The sequence below is a fragment of the Hylobates moloch genome, unplaced genomic scaffold (assembly GCF_009828535.3).
Source record: "Hylobates moloch isolate HMO894 unplaced genomic scaffold, HMol_V3 SCAFFOLD_2, whole genome shotgun sequence".
In the NCBI taxonomy this organism is placed as follows: domain Eukaryota; kingdom Metazoa; phylum Chordata; class Mammalia; order Primates; family Hylobatidae; genus Hylobates; species Hylobates moloch.
The window spans coordinates 92,261,277-92,270,765 of NW_026652277.1; the positions used below are offsets into that span (position 1 = coordinate 92,261,277).

Here is a 9,489-nt window from a genome sequence, read left to right on the forward strand (position 1 = left end):
GGCCTTGGGGATTGTGGAGTGCAATTAACCTGCCCACTCCCATTCCCAGAACTCTTCTCAGAGAGGTAATTTCCTTGTCACTGGTTGAGTTTGGTTCTGGCTATTAATTCCAAGCAGCATTTGTGCTTCCTCAGTGTGGTCCTGATTGATCGTACCACTTCCAGAGATCAGAGGAAACTAAAGGAAGACTGTCTGAAGCATCAATTCCCCTTCCAACCCTTTCAGAAATTTCAAAAGATGTTAGTGAGCAGGGTAGTGTAGGAGAAGGAGAGTTGGCACTTTTCTCCTATTTTCATAGGAATATAATGATCAGACCCACCCATTTCTGAATGTAATGAGGATGCAATCCTCAGTCTAAGCAGAAAAACCTGGGTAGAGGGCAAATGGGGAATTTTATCCCTAGCAGTGCAGTGTGACAGCTTTGGGTAGAAGGTATGGAACCAGAGAAGGAAAGACTTCTACCTAACTGGCTTCCAATTCACGTTCATTTGGTACTGTTTCTTCTTTCTGTTCCTAAAGTCAGGAAAATCAGAAAAATACTTCCCTCCATAGCTGCAGCTGGCATTTTTGCAGTGATCATTAGTAGAACATGTTGGCAGTGGAAAACAGCTTTAGCATTTGCAGAACTGGCTGTCATTTGTGCCAAAAGCAAGTAGGAATAGAAATAGTAACACCAATATTGTTACTACCATACCAGAAGTCAGCTAGCTATCCTTTGTCTATAGCTTTTGTAAGTCACGCCTAATACCCTTATCTCACCTGACCTTCATCTCACATTGTGTATGTGAAATGGGAGAGAAGCAGAAAGTGGGTTGAGAGGAAAAAAAACTAAACTTGTCACTGAGTTTGAATAGGCAGCTTGACTTTGCAGCCCATGACTATCTATTCGCAAAGGGTTTACCTCTTTTAATTGCAATAAAAACTTTAAAAGTAAACCCATTTTAGTGGAAGATTAATTCATAGAAAATTTCCAGAAAGCAAGTTAGATAATTTGACCATATTTACCAATAGCCTTTTCAAAAATTCATATTTCATCCAGAACGCCATTTTTAAGACTATATACTGAAGAAATAGTTTTAAATGCACACAAGGATTTTTAAGTACAAAAATGTATATGACAGATATTTATAATAAAAAAGAAATAATTGAATAAACATCCATAAAGTATAAAATAGTCATTAATTTGTATTGAATATATTCAGTTCTTAAAGAGGTTTTATAGAACTTTAAATTATATGAGAAAAACACTTATTGTTTTCTCTTTTTCTCATTACAAGGAAAAGAGTTCCACTCAAGTTATCTCAAGTAAGGGGAATTTTTTCATAAGGATACACATGAAGTGAAACTAGCAAGGATTTATTCATGTTTTCTCATTGTTCTCCACATTATGAGAAATGTGGTGTTGGTTTTTTGAAATACAAGGATTAAAAACCATGAGCAATTATCTCTTTTTCTCCCAAAGCCATCTCATTAATTCTCTTTCTGCCAACAGGAAGGCTAACACACATGCCCACATGTTTCCAGATATGGCTGTTTATCATTGCCTTTCAGCCTGGGTTAAGTAAAGAGTAGTTTTCCTCTGAAAGGCCTGTGGGGAGCTAGGAACATTGATGGTGATGTTAAATAAAGCAGGAATCAAAACTACATTTATGGTATCACCATTCACTGACTCACTCAACACATATGCATTGAACACTCACCATAAGGTGGCAACATTGGCATGCATAGTCCTTGCTCTCACAGCTCTTCTAGCTTAGAGAATGAAGGCAATTCAAATCCATGTTCGTGGTGCTACAGTACACATGTGTACATGATAGGAGGGCATCCTAAAAGAGATCCCAACTCAAACTTGGAGAAACATCAGAAAAGCATGTCCAGTTAATTTTTCTCCAGAAAGTAGCTTAGTGTGGCTATTTGAAGTTGTGTGTTTTTAAGGGGTTATAACTTAATGTGTTATGGGGTATGAAGAATTTTGTAAGCCAGAGTAAAAACTGTTAGTCTTCTGAGTGGCAATGGAGAACTATGATAAGTTTGGGCAGGGGAGAGAGGTGATCAAATTTGTAGGTTACAAAAATCCATAAATTCACTGTAGATAATGTGTTGGCTGATGAGCAGCCTGGAGTCAGAGGGCCCAGTGGGAGACTTTAGTAATAATAGCAGCAAAGTTGAAGGAGCCCATATTAGAGCTAGTACAAGTGGAGCGGGAGCAAACTACATGAACTTGAAAGATGTATAGAATCAACTGAACTTGGAGAATGATAATTTGTGTGGGATGAGTGAGGGAAAGGAGTCAAGGATAAAGCCCAGTTTTATAGCTTAGTGTAATTAACTGAGAATGAAAACAAAGAAGTGAGGGAAAGATAATGAGTTCAATTTTAAATACGTTGAGTTTGCGGTGAGAATGAGACATCTAGGGGTGATGCCCAGGAGGAAATTCGATCTATGCATCTGAAATTCAGAGAGGGGTCAGAGCTGCTGGAAACAGAGTTTGATATGTCATATGCATACGGGCCATACTTCAAATAATGAATATGCATAAGAGAGTCTGAGAATTAAATTATAATTTTTAATTATAATCTTTATAATTAAAAAATAAGAAAAAAAAAGAGCCGAGGGCAAGGCACAAACATACCCGAAGGACACAAAAAGAAAGAAAGAGAAACTCATGCAGAAAGGAGATGGAAATAACCTTCAAAGAGGGAGGGAAATAATCCAGCGTGCAGCATTGTCACAGAAGTCAAGAAGAGAGAGCATCAGGAAACGAGAATGACTTGGTGATAAGAAATCAACTTATAAAATATATATTAATAAGTCAAAGGAGAAAAATGATATAATCATATCAACAGATGAGAAAAAGTCACTGGTACAATCTAACGAATATTTTAGTGGCAAGTGCTCCTTTAACATAATCATACATATGTATATATGCATGTGTATTTATATATGTGTATATATGCCGGTGTTGTGTCTTTTGGGAGTCTCCAAGACCACTCTGGTTTTGATAGTTTACTAGGAGAACTCACAGGACTCGGCATATAGTTGTATATTCTCACAGCTATGATTTATTACAGTGAAAGGATATAAAATGAAACTAGCAAAGGAAAAAAGGGCACGGGGTGAAATCCAGGGTCCTCTCCCAGTGGAGTCAGACAGGATGAGCTTAATTCCTCCAGCAATGAGTTATAACAACACAAGTGAAATGTCTACCAGGGATGTTCATTAGAAGCTCAGGGCCCTAGTTTTTTTACTGGGAGCTGGTCACACAGACACTGTCTGCCTAGCATTTTCTAAAACCTCAGAAGGAAAGATGTTCAGTATAAACCATATTGTTTGCACAGTTTAGGCATATAAGGTATTCTTAACAGGAAATGGTAGGAATCCTACTGTGATCCAGGTGCCACCCAAGGGCCAACGTTGCAAGCAAGTCTTTCTACAGATGGCAGTCTCAGGTTTGCCATGTTAACTCTTCTCTCTCTCTCTCTCTCTGTGTGTGTGTATGTATGTGTCTCCGTGTGTGTGTGTGTGTGTGTGTGAGAGAGAGAGAGAGAGAGAGAGTATGATGGTTGCATACACATTAGAAAATCAGGAGAGATGCCTGCTCTTTCCATTATTACTAAATATTGTTCTGAAAGTATTAAACAATATAATTAAATAAGAAGGAAGAAATCAGACGAAATAAATATTGTAAAGTAGGTAATGTTACTTAAGAATAATACAATTTTATATTTGAAAATTATAGAAAATCAGTTCTAGCTTTGCACAGTGGTAGTATCATAGCCACTGAGGTCTGAGCTGCAATTATTGCTCATTGAAAACTTTTCCCAAAACCCTGTCATGATGATTTGCAATATAGTTGACACTGGTAATTTTTGACAGTCTTTAAGGAGACCAATTTTTTAAAAAAGAAGAAAATCAGTTCTAGAAAGTATCAACATAATAAAATGATTTGGAAATTTTAAAAATACACCAGAAAAATTAGAATATGTAATAAAAATCAGAAAAGATAAATGATCTAAGAATGCACTTTGAGGAAAGTGCAGGAAGTCAATTCAGTGTGTGTGAATAGGTCCAGACCATATCAGGAAGAAGGGAGAAACCAGTATGACTATAGCTGAGAGTAAGGTAATGGAGAATGAATAATGAGGCTGGAGAGTGAAAATCGGGGCATAACATGCAGGGTTTTGTAAGCCATGATTGGGATTTTTAAAATTCCATTCTTAAAGCAATAAAAATTTTCCGAAGAGTTTAAAAAGTTTTAAAATACAATAACATTTGCACTCCGAAAGCATCATTCTAGCTGCAAATATGGAAACAGTTTTGAGGTGAGCCAGATACATACGCTTTGGATGGAGATTTACAAGAATAATATCTACTATAGAATGAAATCCAGACAGTAGATTCTAATAGTTCAGGCTGATGGCAGTAAAGATGAAAGAAAACTAGAATAATTTAGTGATATTTAGGAAATACAACTGGTAGCACTCTATAATTAATGGGATGTGAGGATGAGAGTGAGTGAGGAGCTTCAATGACTTCCAGATTTCTGGATTACACAGCTGTACAGATGAGAGCATCATTTTGTGAGATAAAAAAACACTGAGGACGTAACTCAAATAGACTAAATTCATAACTTGAATCCTTTATTCTTTAAACTATTATTTTAACATGTGTTTCAATAGCTATTTTGAAACTCAGAAAACTGAGGAATGATTTTTTAAATTCTTTTATTCTCTGAAGACATAGGCTCACATCATCTGAAGGGGGATGGCCAAAGGGCAATAAAAAAATTACCATGAGTTAGAAGAACATGTTTAAGTGTACGAAAATAGTATCATGTCAAATACAAAGTTTTTATCTAATGAAATTATAAGCAGAAAGCTAATTGTGCCCTCCTCTGGAGTAGTACACTGGGAAAGCAGATTTGAGGTTCTCTTAAGTATCGTGTGAATGTTTTACATGAATTTGTATTTCTGATTAAAAAAATTAAAAAGTCATCTTGGAAAAAATAAAGTTGTTTGTTTTACTTAAAGTAAAAAACTGAAAGGAGTAGAAAATGTCAAACAGTAATCAAATGGAGAGTTCAAGCAAGGTACAGGCTAGAAAGTGTCCACCACATTTAGGAGAAGGGAGGTAATCAGTGACCCTGCGGAGCTCAGATTCAGGGGTCTAAAGAGCATCCAGACAGCAACAGCTTGCGAGGTGACACAAGATGAAGTAGAAACTTAAATATTTTGAGAAATTGGCTAGCAAGTGAAATACGAGCTAGATGGTAGCCAAAGAAAAAAACAAAGTCTGGAAATATGCTGTTATGTTTAATTTTAATAAAAGATGTATACATGTTTAATTGCTAGTGAAGAAGTTTCGAGAGATTAGAAATTAAAATTTAAAAAATATTAAGTAATTTTAAAATAATGTAATGAAATATACCAAGATAAATATATTTTTTACGCTTGGATTTGGGAATCTGGAACAATTTTAAAACTTTTATTAGAATTATAGGAATTTTTAAAATTTACTCTAGTAAAAAAAGATTTTATATTGAGAAAAATAAGGACAGTCAGCCTCATTTTACAAAAGAAAAAAAAAAGAATGCTGGTCTCCAGGATTCTATCCTCTGCATATGAGCCCAGGGGCCAGAATCTAAGTGATTTGTATAATGCTCTGTCCTGACTGCTCCTTTCCACCCAGGAGCAAGATCACTGTAAAAATTTCATTCTACATGATGTTAGAGGGCTAAAAGTTTATAAAATAATGTTTAAATGGAAAATAAATGTTAAAAAATTATAATGAAGATTTCCATGTCATCCTATCTGAAGGTAGTAGACACATTTCACTCTATACCTCTCACCTAATAACACCTAAAAACCCGGGACAAAATATGTAAAACAAACATAAGAAGATTCTGAAATGTGAAGAAAAGAAGGCATCCTTCTTAGAGATGTTATACTCAAGGAATAAACTGGCAGGATGTTCTCTGCCTCCTAAATATCTTAGCCTGGACACTGGAAAATTTCACAAGCTAGAAAAAATGGTAAATGCACACCCCCAAAAAGCAAAAGAAAATAAACAAAAACCAACCAACAAAACAAACAAAACAAAATAAGCCTATTTTCTTTAGCCAAAGGACCTGGAAGGGAGTGCCTATGCAGGGCATAACCTTTTGGGTGACACTAGAAACACTCCAGAGAAAAAAACGTGCCCTCCCCCACCCTGTCATTTGCAGCAGCTGACACCAGGACTATGTCAGCAGACGTTACCACCACAACCCAGTAGCAGCTACATGGTGCTCCCTCTTGGATGGTAGGTGTCTGTGGAGGTTTTGTGTGTGAGAGGGGCCTGACTGCCATGCCAGCCTGGTATTAATGAGTAACATGATCTAAATACAATAAAAAGTAACTTATCATGCCAAGAACCAGAACAATGTCAAGTTTAATGAGAAAAACCAATCAACAGATACAATATCAACACAGCACAGATACTGGAATGATCTGACCAGATTTTAAAGCATCTATAATTTTTTAAAAATACCTCAAAAAGCAACTATTTACCCTCTTGAAATGAAAAAAAAAACACACACACACACACACACAAACATTCTCAGAAAAAATAAAAACCGTATAAAAAAGAACCAAATGGAAATTTAAGAACGGAAAATACAAAAACAACAACAAAAATTCCTTTCAGTATTGGTGGAATAGCTGATATTAACTGATACTCCCATAATGAACCATTAGAAAATTTAGACTAAAGCACAAAAACATCTATTTGAAGGAATGAATGAGATACCAGAAGAGACAGGACATGAGACACAGAATTTCAGAGCAAAAAGAAACTCATTTAGGTGAACATTATACTCTGTAGCACTTTTTCACTTGAGATATTTGCTATTTTTTAAGCAGGAGGAAAAAAAAAAAGAAAAGAAAAGCAGAAAGAGCTTGCTAACAGAAACCTGAGATGAGATTCTGGGGAGGCTGGGAAGGCAGAACTTGGAGTTCAGGGATATCCATGCAGGTTGGACTTGAAGAAAAATTAATCCAGAGAGAAACAAAACACAGCTGGGGAGTCCAATACGTTGACTCATGTTTCCCTTGAAGGAATGTGCTATCTGTTGAGCAGCACAGAAGCTTGAGGAAGAGATGACAAGCACAAAGCAGTGTCCATTTCTCTGGAAAGGTGAGCAGAGATCTTGGAAAAATAATGAAGATAGGGAAAAAAATATGGAGTCCAGAGCTCTCTAAGGAGAAGGGGCCCTGATCAACATCTAAGATTTCTAGGCAAACGTCAGAAAGAACAGTATCATAGGAGTGAAAATAAGTTGGAAACAGAGTGGATCTCACAAAACTGAATTAATTGCAGTCCAGCTTCCTGTACTTTAACTGCCTGTGAGAAAGCAAAATAAATTCTCTCTGGAAGAGTAAAACAGCAGCCAATGCCTCCAGATATCTCTAATATTTTTTATTATTCAATCTTCTATAACACATAGGAATGTCAAGAAATAAGACAGGATTAGCAAACCCAAGAGAAAAAAAGTCAGTAAAAATATGTGGTGATCGATTTTTCATCAATATTAGGTGATTAAGATACTGAAGTTGTCAGAGGGGACTTCAAAATAACTAATTCGATGCTCAGGAAAATAAATGAAAAGATGGAAAATTTCACCACAACATTGGACTCTACTAAAAAGTCAAATCAAATCTACAAAAAATTATTAAAATGTAATCAAATGCAAAGGGCAACAACTAATTTTTAGAAACAAAATTATAGATTTATTGCAGCAGAAGAAAAAGATAGAAAACTTTAAGACCAGTCAATAGAAAATGTCCAGATTAAACCAAACTAAAAAATATTTAAAAAATTTTAAAAACCAACTTGAGAAAAATGTGAGACATAGTGAAAAGTCCTAGTATATGCGCAATTGTAGTCCCAGTACAGGCAATAGAGAATTGACAGAAGTAATACATAAAATGACCAAACATTTTACAAAATGATGAAAGACATTATGCTACAGATTCAGAAATCTACAAATCTGTAGAAGAATAAATTTAAACTAAAAGAAAATCACACAGAGGTGCCTCATAGTTGAACTTTTGAAAGTCAAAAACAAAACAAAACAATAGCATTTAAAGCAGTCAAAGGAAAGTGGCATATTACCTTCAAATGAACAATGACACTGCTAAAAATCAACGTCTCAGAAGAAATTATATAAAACAGAAGACAATTATATTATTAAAGAGATTAAAGAAAATAATTTTGAAATTCTATATCATTAAAAAGGTTTTTTTCCAATTTGTATAATCTTATGGGCTACAAGTGTCATTTTGTTACATGGATAGATTGTGTAGTTAGTGGTGAACTCAAAGCTTTTAGGGTATCCATCACTTGAATAATGCACATTGCACCCACTAAGTAGTTTCTCATCATACAACCTCCTCCCACACCTTGAAACCTTCTGAGTATCCATTGTCTAACATTCCACACTCTTGCATCCATGTGTACACATTGTTTAGCTACCACTTATAAGTGAGGATATGCAGTGTTTGTCTTTCTGTCTGAGTTGTCTCACTTAAGATAATGACCTCCAGTTCCATCCACATTGCTGCAAAAGAAATGATTTCATTTTTTATGGTTGCATTGTATCCCATTGCATATATATACCACGTTTTTCTTATCTAGTCATCCACTGATGGACACTTAGGTTGATTCCATATCTTTGCTATGGTGAATAGCGCCATTATAAACATATGAGTGCAAGTGTCCTTGTGATATAATGATTTATTTCTCTTAGGGATAGATACCCAATAGTGGGATTGCTGGATTGAATGGTAGTTCTACGTTTAGTTCTTTGAGAAATCTCCATACTATTTTCCATAGAGGTTGTACTAATTCACATTCCCATCCACGGTGTATTAGCCTTTCTTTTCTCCATGTCCTCTCCAGCATCTGTTATTTTTTGACTTTTTAGTAATAGCCAATCTGACTGATGTAAAATAGTATCTCGTTGTGGTTTTAATTTGTATTTCTCTGGTTATTAGTGATGTTGAGCATTCTTCATATGCTCATTGGTCATTTGTATGTCTTCTTTTGAAAAATGTTTATTCATGTCCTTTCCCTATTTTTAATGGATTTTTTTAGTTGTTTGAATCCTTTGTAAATTCTGGATATTAGCCCCCGTTGGGTGCATAGTTTGCTATTTCTCTGTGTGTGTTGTCTCTCTCAAGATACTGGCACTTTGATCTTGGACTTCCCAGCCTCCAGAACTACAAGAAATAAATTTTTATTTATTATAAATTACCTAACCTGTGATATTCTGTTATAGTAACACAAAATGGACTAAGAAAAAAATTGGTATAGAAAAGAGAGGCTGTTGTTATTCATCAAGACAATGGGAGAATAAGCCAGGAAGCATTTCAGAGATCATTGAGGCTGCACCTCTGATCACAGGCCCAGAGCAAGGCCTTGGGGCAAGGTTTTCACAGAGGCACTCTTGAG

The 9,489-nt window shown here is 35.6% G+C and overlaps 1 non-coding gene across 1 annotated transcript; it reads left to right on the forward strand.

The window, feature by feature from the left end:
• Positions 1-3,751: 3,751 nt before the first annotated feature.
• On the forward strand, positions 3,752-3,888 carry LOC116477047 (U4 spliceosomal RNA). The gene has a single exon (XR_004250330.1). It is a non-coding gene; the product is annotated as a U4 spliceosomal RNA (small nuclear RNA).
• Positions 3,889-9,489: the final 5,601 nt, after the last annotated feature.